Source organism: Microcaecilia unicolor, chromosome 1, assembly GCF_901765095.1.
Source record: "Microcaecilia unicolor chromosome 1, aMicUni1.1, whole genome shotgun sequence".
NCBI classification, from domain to species: Eukaryota; Metazoa; Chordata; class Amphibia; order Gymnophiona; family Siphonopidae; genus Microcaecilia; species Microcaecilia unicolor.
The window spans coordinates 164,348,373-164,359,761 of NC_044031.1; positions in this window are offsets into that span (position 1 = coordinate 164,348,373).

Consider the following 11,389-nt stretch of genomic DNA (forward strand, 5'->3'; position numbering starts at 1 on the left):
AGCGATAAAAATATGCCAATAACAATACAAAATATGGCATAGTACACTACTTACTGTATCAACACAATACATAATGAAACATTTTAATAGACAGCATAGGGTATATATGAAAATCTGCTTTCTACACATGTAAATGATACCTAAATTGTCTAACATTTTCTCCTTTATTAAGCAGAAAATTAAAAACTCCTTTATTAACAAAGTTATCAAACACTTTCACATAAATCTACTCTTTTATCTGCTTCAGAACATTCCAGTACTCTTGCTTGTAGTGTCTCTTGCTCCCTGTGCTCTGTGTTTCTGAAACAATTAACCAAACACCTAAGCCAATAAAATTTCAGGATTCCTACAATGAATATGCATGAGATAGATTTGTATTTAGTCTCCACTATATGTAAAACTATTTCATACATTTTCATTTTAGTAATTCTGAAAACCCAACTGGTTAGGTGGGCCTTCAGGAAAGGGTTGAGAAGCACTCAACTGAGTTATAGCAATTGGTAGCAATGCATGGGAAGAAAAGCTTTGGTTATGGTAGCCTTCTGCTAACGGACACTCCTTGAATCAGCTTGTCCCATATGTTATGGTCTCTGCTACATATTTCATGCAACTTAAACTAAAATCTTTGCCTAATAAATAAATAAATAAAAGATTAGGTGGTCCATGCCAAGAGGCAGTAGTATCTGGAGAGTCCATCTACATTAACATTTTTTTCTGTGTGTTCTGTGATGTTCTCAAAAGTTTAAAGTGCTACAAAACCAGAAACCAGCAAGTAGTTTATGAATTTTGTTCTCTTTGAGATGCATCATTTTATCAGTTCACTGCAAGACATTTTTTTTCAATCACTGTACAGTACACTGTATAAGTATGCTTCCTAGGATTTATTTCCTATTGAGGTACAGAATAGGCTACTCTTCACCTCTTATATCCAGGGTATTACCTACTTAAACTTTGTCTCAGAGGCATCAGGCTGTATATTAGTTTATTGCATGTCTTTAGCAATCAGTATTTAGTCTCTGCATAATGCAGTATATAGGTTTGTATGTAGGAAGCTATTAGGGCTAAAAGAAACGCCTTCAGAAAATGGAAGAAGGAACCGTCTGAAAATACAAGAAGCAGCATAAGGAGTGTCAAAGCAAATGCAAGGCGCAGATAAAGAAGGCCAAGAGGGATTACAAAAAAAAAGATAGCATTAGAGGCAAAAAAACATAGTAAAACATTTTTTCGGTATATTAAAAGCAGGAAGCCGGCAAAAGAATCGGTTGGGCCGCTGGATGACCGAGGGGTAAAAGGGGCGATCAAGGAAGACAAAAACGTAGTGGAGAGACTGAATGAATTCTTTGCTTCGGTCTTCACCGAGGAAGATTTGGGTGGGATACCGGTGTCGGAAATGGTATTTCAAGCGGACGAGTCGGAGAAACTTACTGACTTCACGGTAAAACCTGGAGGACGTAATGGGGCAGTTCGGCAAACTGAAGAGTAGCAAATCTCCTGGACCGGATGGTATTCATCCTAGAGTACTGATAGAACTGAAAAATGAGCTTCCGGAGCTACTGCTAGTGATATGCAACTTATCCTTAAAATCGAGCGTGGTACCGGAAGATTGGAGGTGGCCAATGTAAACGCCCATTTTTTATAAAGGCTCCAGGGGAGATCGGGGAAATTATAGACCGGTGAGTCTGACGTTGGTGCCGGGGAAAATGGTAGAGGCTATTATTAAAAACAAAATTACAGAGCACATCCGAGGACTGGATTACTGAGACCGAGTCAGCACGGCTTTTCTGTGGGGAAATCTTGCCTGACCAATTTACTTCAATTCTTTGAAGGAGGTAAACAAATATGTGGACAAAGGGGAGCCGGTTGATATTGTGTATCTGGATTTTCAAAAGGCGTTTTGACAAGATACCTCATGAAAGGCTACAGAGGAAATTGGAGGGTCATGGGATAGGAGGAAATGTCCTATTGTGGATTAAAAACTGGTTTGAAGGATAGGAAACAGAGAGTGGGGTTAAATGGGCAGTATTCACAATGGAGAAGGGTAGTTAGTGGGGTTCCTCAGGGGTCTGTGCTAGGACTGCTGCTTTTTATATTATTTATAAATGATTTAGAGATGGGAGTAACTAGCGAGGTAATTAAATTTGCTGATGACACAAAGTTATTCAAAGTCGTTAACTCGCGACAGGATTGTGAAAAATTACAAGAGGACCTTACGAGACTGGGAGAACTGGGCAGCTAAATGGCAGATGACGTTTAATGTGAGCAAGTGCAAGGTGATGCATGTGGGAAAAAAGAACCCAAATTATAGCTACGTCATGCAAGGTTCCACGTTAGGAGTTACGGACCAAGAAAGGGATCTGGGTGTCGTCGTCAATAACACGCTGAAACCTTCTGCTCAGTGTGCTGCTGTGGCTAGGAAAGCGAATAGAATGTTGGGTATTATTAGGAAAGTTATGGAAAACAGGTGTGAGGATGTTATAATGCCGAGTATTGTGTTCAATTCTGGTCGCCGCATCTCAAGAAAGATATAGTAGAATTGGAAAAGGTGCAGCGAAGGGCGGACTAAAATGATAGCGGGGATGGGACGACTTCCCTATGAAGAAAGACTAAGGAGGCTAGGGCTATTCAGCTTGGAGAAGAGACGGCTGAGGGGAGACATGATAGAGGTATATAAAATAATGAGTGGAGTGGAACAGGTGGATGTGAAGCGTCTGTTCACGCTTTCCAAAAATACTAGGACTAGGGGGCATGCAATTATACTATAGTGTAGTAAATTTAAAACAAATCGGAGAAAATTTTTCTTCACCCAACGTGTAATTAAACCCTGGAATTCATTGCCAGAAAATGTGGTGAAGCTGGTTAGCTTAGCAGAGTTTAAAAAGGGGTTGGACGGTTTCCTAAAGGACAAGTCCATAAACCGCTACTAAACGGACTTGGAAAAATCCCAAAAATCCCAGGAATAACATGTATAGAATGTTTGTACGTTTGGGAAGCTTGCCAGGTGCCCTTGGCCTGGATTGGCCGCTGTCGTGGACAAGATGCTGGGCTCGATGGACCCTTGGTCTTTTCCCAGTATGGCATTACTTATGTACTTATGTAAATGAAGCTTCAGTGAGCTGGGATCATCTGACTGTATCAATGCTGTTTGCCTCTGTTAAGTCTTCAAGCAGAGCAGTTCAGGTAGAAACATAAGTATTGCCATACTGGGAAAGACCAAAGGTCCCTCAAGCCCAGCATCCTGCTTCCAACAGTGGCCAATCCAGGTCACATTTACCTGGCAAGATACCAAAAAAGTACAAAACATTTTGCACTGCTTATCCCAGAAATATTTTCCCCAAGTCCATTTAATAATGATCTATGGACTTTTCCTTTAGGAAGTCGTCCAAACCTTTTAAAAAACTCCGCTAAGCTAACCACCTTTACCACATTCTCTGGCAACGAATTCCAGAGTTTAATTACACGTTGAGTGAAGAAACATTTTCTCCATTCGTTTTAAATTTACTACATTGTAGCATCATTGCATGCCCCCTAGTCCTAGTATTTTTGGAAAGCGTAAACAGATGTTTCACATCTACCTGTTCTACTCCACTCATTATTTTATAGACCTCTATCATAGCTCCTCTCAGCCACCTTTTCTCCAAGCTGAAGAGCTAGCCGCTTTAGCCTTTCCTCATAGGGAAGTCGTCCCATCCCCTTTATCATTTTCGTCACCCTTCTCTGCACCTTTTCTAATTCCACTATCCTGCTTATAATCGAACGAGAAAAACGCCCAAGTTCCGACCTAAATCGGGAGATGGACGTTTATCTCACAAAAACGAATAAAGCGGTATAATCGAAAGCCAATTTTGGACGTTTTCAACTGCACTCCGTCGCGGAAGCGGACAAAGTTGATGGGGGCGTGTCAGAGGTGTGGCGAAGGCGGAACTGGGGCGTGGTTATCTGCCGAACAAAGATGGGCGCATTTCACCGATAATGGGAAAAAAAGTATGCGTTTTTTAGCTAGAATTTAGGACACTTTTCCTGGACCCTGTTTTTTCACGAATAAGGCCCCAAAAAGTGCCCTAAATGACCAGATGACCACTGGAGGGAATCGGGGATGACCTCCCCTGACTCCCCCAGTGGTCACTAACCCCCTCCCACCACAAAAAATGATGTTTCACAACTTTTTATTTTCACCCTCAAATGTCATACCCAGCTCCCTGACAGCAGTATGCAGGTCACTGGAGGAGTTGTTAGGGGGTGCAGTGGACTTCAGGCAGGTGGACCCAGGCCCATCCCCCCCTACCTGTTACAATTGTGCTGCTTAATGCTTATTAGTCGTCCAACCCCCCCAAACCCACTGTACCCACATGTAGGTGCCCCCCTTCACCCCTTAGGGCTATAGTAATGGTGTAGACTTGTGGGCAGTGGGTTTTGAGGGGGATTTGGGGGGCTCAACACACAAGGGAAGGGTGCTATGCACCTGGGAGCTCTTTTACCTTTTTTTTTGGTTTTGTAAAAGTGCCCCCTAGGGGCCCGGTTGATGTCCTGGCATGTGAGGGGGACCAGTGCACTACGAATCCTGGCCCCTCCCACGAACAAATGCCTTGGATTTATTCGTTTTTGAGCTGGGCGCTTTCATTTTCCATTATCGCTGAAAAACAAAACGCCCAGCTCACACATTGTTGAATAAAACATGGGCGTCTATTTTTTCCCAAAATACGGTTCGGGCCACCCCTTCACGGACCCGTTCTTGGAGATAAACGCCCATGGAGATAGGCGTTTTCATTAATTTATGCCCCTCTATATCTTCTGAGATGCCGCGACCAGAATTGAACACAATATTTGAGGTGCGTTCGCACCCTGGAGCGATACAAAGGCATAATAACATTCTCATTTTTGTTTTCCATCCTTTCCTAATAATACCTAACATTCTAGTTGCTTTCTTAGCCGCAGCCGCACACTGAGCACAAGGTTTCAACGTATCATCTACAACAACACCTAGATCCCTTTCTTGATCCGTGACTCCTAACATGGAGCCTTGCATAACGTAGCTATAACATAGGCGCCCCGTATAATTTATTTATTTACAACATTTTTATCTCACATTTTCCCACCTATTTGCAGGCTCAATGTGGCTTACATATTTCCGTATAAGAGGCTTGGGGAAGCTTACCGTGACCTTCTTGCCCTGCTGCCCCCACAAGTGCAGGGCTCCTTCCCTCCCGACTCAGCTCCCCGACCGGCAGCCTGACTCCTCTTCGTTCTCCCCCCCCCCTCCCGCGCGTTTGTGTGTGTGTTTTACCTTCCATGGCAGCGACGTCAGTGAGGAAGAAGGCACTGCGGGCTCACCTCCGACTTCAGCTTCTCCCCTTCCTTCTTCACACTGTGTCCCTCCTTCTCCGATGATGCATTTCCTGTTTCTGCAAGGGTGGGACACTGTGTGAAGAAGGAAGGGAGAAGCTGGAGGCGAGCCTGCAGTGCCTTCTCTTTACTGACGCCGCTGCCATGGACAGTAAAAGGTTAAATGCTTGGGGGGCAGGAAGGAGAGGAGGGCTGTCGGGGAGCGAACAGATCGCTGGACATGGAGAGGAGGGGATGGCAGGGGGAGAGAACAGATCGCTGGAGAGGAGGGGAGGGCAGGGGGAGGAGAACAGATCACTGGACATGGAGAGAAGGGGAGGGCAGGGGGAAAGAACAGATCACTGGAGAGGAGGGGAGGGCAGGGGAGAGAAGAGATCACTGGGAGGAGGGGAGGGCAAGGGGAGGAGAAACAGATCGCTGGACATGGAGAGAAGGGGAGGGCAGGGGGGCTGAGAACAGATCACTGGAGAGGAGAGGAGGGGAGGGCCAGGGGGAGAGAACAGATCACTGGACATGGAGAGAAGGGGAGGGCAGGGGGAAAGAACCAGATCGCTGGAGAGGAGGGGGTGGCAGGAGGAGAAACAGATCGCTGGACATGGAGAGAAGGGGAGGGCAGGGGAGAGAACAGATCGCTGGAGAGGAGGGGACGACAGGGGGAGAAAAAAAGATCGCTGGACATGAAGAGAAGGGGAAGGCAGGGGGAGAGAAGAGATCGCTGGAGAGGAGGGGATGAGAACAGATTGCTGGACATGGAGAGGAGGGGAGAGCAGGGGGAGAGAAAAAAGATTGCTGGAGAGGAGGGGAGGGCAGGGGAGAGAGGAGTATTGCTGGCCATGGAGGGAAGGACAGGGGAGATGTGGAGAATTGCTAGACATGGATGGATGGAGGGGACTCAGGGGAGGGTAGGGGAGAGAAGTGATTTGCTGGACATGGAATGGATGGAGGGGAGGGCAGGGGGAGAGAGGAGAATTGCTGGACATGGATGGATGGATGGAGGGGAGGGAAGTCAGGAAGGAGATGCACATGGATGGAGGGGAGGGAAGGGAGGAGAAATGCTGGACATGGATGAAGTGGAGGGCAGGGAAGAGAGGAGAAATTTTGGACAAGGATGGAGGGAAGGAAAGACAAAGGAAGGAGATGCACACGGATGAGTGGAAGGGAGAGAGAAGAATGCTGCTCATGGATGGAGGGGAGGGAAGACAGAGGAAGTAGATGCAAATGGATGGAGGGGAGGGCAGACAGAGGAAGCAGATGCAAATGGATGGAGGGGAGGGGAGTGAGAAGAAATGCTGGATATGAATATGGATGGAGGGGAAATTGCTGAATTAAGGGCTGAATCGGAACACTTTGAGGGCAGATGTTGAACTGGAGAAAGGATAGGGACAGGGCTACAGATGGTAGACAGGACGCATAAGGACACAGAAGGATGGTGGACATGGTGAGAGAAAAAATATCAATGGAAAGAAGACAACTGCATAAAACAGAAGATACTGGGACCAAAGCTAATAGAAAAAACTAAATGCTCAGACAGCAAAGGTATTATTTGGAATATGTCAGCTTTTGGAACTGTGCATCTGTGATATTTTGCATGCAAGTTTCAATTTTTCTAGTATTGCTGCATGCTGAGTCTGACTTCTTGAGGTAACTTTCTAGTTCAGTATTTTGCCTTCATATCTGTTGTGTTGTGTTTTTCATGCGTGATCAAGATGCAGTATTCTGCTAGCGTGTAGTATTTGCAGACCTTTTTGTTTTTTTTTTTTCCACTAGGTTGTGTACTGGTGTTTTAGAGCCCGGTTGTAATTACAGTTCTGCCTTTCCACGCATAAGGTTGTAGCTCGTCCTGTCCTTGGAATTAGTGCTGTTATGGTTTGGTAAGGTTATGAGTGTGTTGTTTGCACAAGTTTGTGTATAGTGTTTTGCAGTGGAGAGATTGTGTGTTGGCCTTACTGAGGTGGCACCAACAGTTCTGGATTAGGTGAACATAAGAGTTGTGGCAAAATGTATGTACTGTCAATATGCCTGGCACACTTCTGAGGTAATAAATCCCAAAACCGGCAAACTGTTCCATCTCAAGAGTTGCCCAGTTCCTAACAAATCTAAAACCCTCCTCCCTGCACCATCGTCTCATCCACGCATTGAGACTCCGGAGCTCTGCCTGTCTCTTGGGCCCTGCGCGTGGAACAGGTAGCATTTCAGAAAATGCTACCCTAGAGGTTCTGGATTTGAGCTTTCTACCGAAGAGCCTAAATTTGGCTTCCAGATCCTCTCTTCCATATTTTCCTATGTCATTGGTACCACATGTACCAAGACAGCCGGCTCCTCCCCAGCACTATCTAAAATCCTATCTAGGTGACATGTGAGGTCCGCCACCTTCGCACCAGGCAGGCAAGTCACCAGGCGATCCTCACGTCCACCAGCCACCCAGCTATCTATATGCCTAATGATCGAATCTCCAACTACAACAGCTGTCCTAACCTTTCCCTCCCAGGGCAGCACTTGGAGACATATCCTCAGTGCGAGAGGATAGTACATCCCCTGGTGGGGAGGTTCTAGCTACAGAAGTACTTCCTGCTTCACCAGGGTGATGCTGTCCTTCTAGGAGACCTCCCTCCTCCAAGGTAGCACAGGTGGGACTTCTCTACAACATCCCTGTAGGTCTCCTCTATGTACCTCTCTGTCTCTCTCAGCTCCACCAAGTCTGGTACTCTAGCCTCACGAGAACTGACACGTATTCCACAGTATCTAAGAATGGGCTCACCTGACTTTTATTAATAGAATATAACCAGTTCGGGATTGTATCTACCTATTTACTTCTAAAATACTTGTAAAGGCTTCATTTTTCAAAAGGGTTAGCTTGCTTCTTTGTTTTTGAAATTGTGCTGGAGAGATGATCAGATGACTGTCAGAATCTTTTTTTCCTTATGACATCGAGACAGAGAGAGGATGATTGACTGTCTTTGTCTTTGGCATTGGGAGAATTCAATTTTTGTATTCATATTCTATCTCTAATTTGGGATCCCTTGTTCTGTATTTGGTGAGGGTCTGTCTATGTTCTGCTTGTGATTGAGGTGTGATGTTTGTTTGCATATAGTTTCTGTATTGAGATCTGTAACAGTCCCATTTGTTCTGTTTTACTTGTATAGATATTTTGGTGTTTTAGGATCCAGTGTAATATTTGTAGTGCTGTTTAATCATAGGTTACTCCTGGGGGAATTCTGCGCACTGTGCAATGCAGAATTTGTGCAGAATTCTGTAATTGCCTTGCAGAATTTCTGCACAGGGAACAGAACGGAACAAAACATTTGTCAGGTTTCTGATCCCCCTCCCTTTGTGGCACACACCCACAGACTGTTCATACAAATACCATCTCCCTCTCCTGACACCACACAGCTGCTAAATTCACAGAGAATATGCTTCCTGTTTCATGTGCACTATAGGAAGTATTCATTCACTGCTTTCCACTCCTTTGTGGTGCTGGCAGCTAGAATGGATTGAGCAAAGAAAGGAGCTCTCTTCTCTGTAGTGGATTTAGTGGTACTATGCAGGTAGAAGAGGGGGGTTGATGAGACCAATTTGCTGCTGCAGATGGGTAAAGGGGGCTGGGGGCAGGTGGGAGATGAGAGCTGGTGCTTGATGATGAGCCTGATATAAGCAATGGGAGGAGAAGGACAGATGTTCCTGGGAGAGAGGGAGGGAGAGAAACATGGATACATGTAGGGGAAGGTGAAGATGGAGGGGAAGAGAGATGGATGCTGGGGTTAAGGTTGAAGAAAAGATAGAGTAGTGGATGCTAGGGAAGTGGAGAAGGAACTATGGGAGGTAGGGACAATGGCTTCTGGGGAAAGAGGAAAAAGACGGCTACAAAGAGTGTTTGAGGGATAAAAGAAAGTGACATAGATGAGAGGGTAGAAATAGGGAGGTAAAGGGGGGAATAGGAACCTGAATAAGGGGGGTAAGACATTTAGAAAGGGACTGGAGGTGTGAGAAGATAAATAACAGAGAAGAGATGAGAAGGAGAGAGACTGATGAGGCCTGGAAGGTGATAAATAGAGAAGATGGAAATGGGGGACTGGAAAGTGAGTGAAATCAGGAAACTGAAGGCTGGGGAAGGTTGGGAGGAGAAGGGAGGAAAGTGTAGGAACTGGAAAGCTGATAAGTAGCTGAAAGAGGAGACTGAGGATTGTGGGGAGAAGGAGGGATGAAATCTAGTACTGGTTCATAAAAAGGCAGATGAGAAAATAGAGACAACAAACAGAAGGATCTGTGTCAGAGTCAGGTATTGAGAAGAAGACAGGACAGTGAAGAAACAGAAAATAGAAATGAGATCCTAGAAAGGGACTTGGAGAAAAAACAAAACAAAAGGAAGTAGTAAAGAGAGACCAGGACCAACCCAACTGGAAAACCTAAAATGGCCACAAAACACAGGTTCAATTAATGTTTTACATTTAGAGAAAGATAATGTCAGTTTTGAAACTGTGCATGTCTTTATGTGGTGGACATGTCCACATGCTCATTCTGTTTGAAAAATGACACCTAATACGTTATCAATTTACTTCAGATGATATTCCAGTAGACCCAGCTTTCATCCTCCTTGGAATACCTCCACAACAGTTAGCTTTTCTTAAGCATTTAGATCTGATCAGGCAGTTTGCATTGCACAAAATGGAAAGACCCAGTTTTACCCTCCAAATGCTTTTGGTTAAAGTTGGAGAACTTCTGGAATTGAAAGATTAGTCTGGCTACAGAAACGCAAATGCTAGTGATACTTCTTTTTTGGGGACTATCTTTAGTGATACTTTTTTTTAAGGAACCTCTTTTTCAGGCTTCTGCACCCCCTTAATTTAGCCTTTTGACAGATTCCACTGTTTTGATTTATATACTACTACTACTACTTATCATTCTATAGCGCTACAAGGCATACGCAGCGCTGTACCCCATACACAAAAACACAGTCCCTGCTCAAAGAGCTTACATCTAGATAAGACAGGCAGACAGACAGAACAATTAAGGGCAAGGGAATATATTGCTTTCTGTGGTTACAATCAAAGCAGTTTACATACTATATATGAGTACTTATTTGTACCTGGGCAATGAAGGGTTGCAAGCCTTGCCCAGAATCAGAAGGAGCAGCAGTGGGAACTGAAACCAGTTCCTCAGACTCAAAGCCCACTGCACTAACCACTAGGCTACTCCTCCCATATTCAACATATTAAGTCATAGATTGCCATGTGATAAATCAATTCAGCATACACTAACGGGGTGATATTCAGCCTCAGTGGTCAATGTGTTTATAAACACAACTGCTGTGAACTACTGGATATTCAATGTCAGCATCTCCTGGGATCCAACACTGAATATCTGGCATGTGGAAGCTCCTGGAAGTTCTAAGGTAACAGCAATATTCAGTGCAGGTACCCAGATAGCTATGCAGACCAGGGGTGTAGCCAGACACCCATTTTTTGGATGGATCTGAGCCCAAAGTGGGTGAGCATGACAACTGCCCCACCCCCCACTCAGAATCTCTCCCTTACCCCCACTCCCCGGCAATAATGCCACTCCCCTGACCCCCCCCCCCCCCTTTAGGTCTTCAAAGCAGCAACTCATTCCCCTTGCTCATGCTGGCTCTGAGCCTTCCCTCTAATGCAACCTACCAGAAAGTTGCATCAGAAGGAAGACTCGGGGCCGGCGCAAGCAAGGGGAATGTGTTGCTGTTTCATGGCAGCGAAGAACTAAAAGATTTAAAAATACTAGGAGGTCAGGGGAGTGGAGTTGTGACCCCCCCCCCCCTTCCGATCTCCTGGAGGAAGAGATGCCAGGAGTCTTCAGCTGGTGGGGCTTAGGGATCCCTGCCAGCTACATGGCTTCTGTGCAGCTGCTGGGTGTGCCTGAGTCCAGACGTAGATGGGTCTGGGCCCACCCATGGCTACACCACTGATTTCAGACAAGTTAGGACTGGTATTTATATGACCTACTTACCAGGATAGATATTTGTGTAGCTACAGTAAATACCGCCAGTGGCCAGATAATGGAGGGAACCAACTCCAACTCT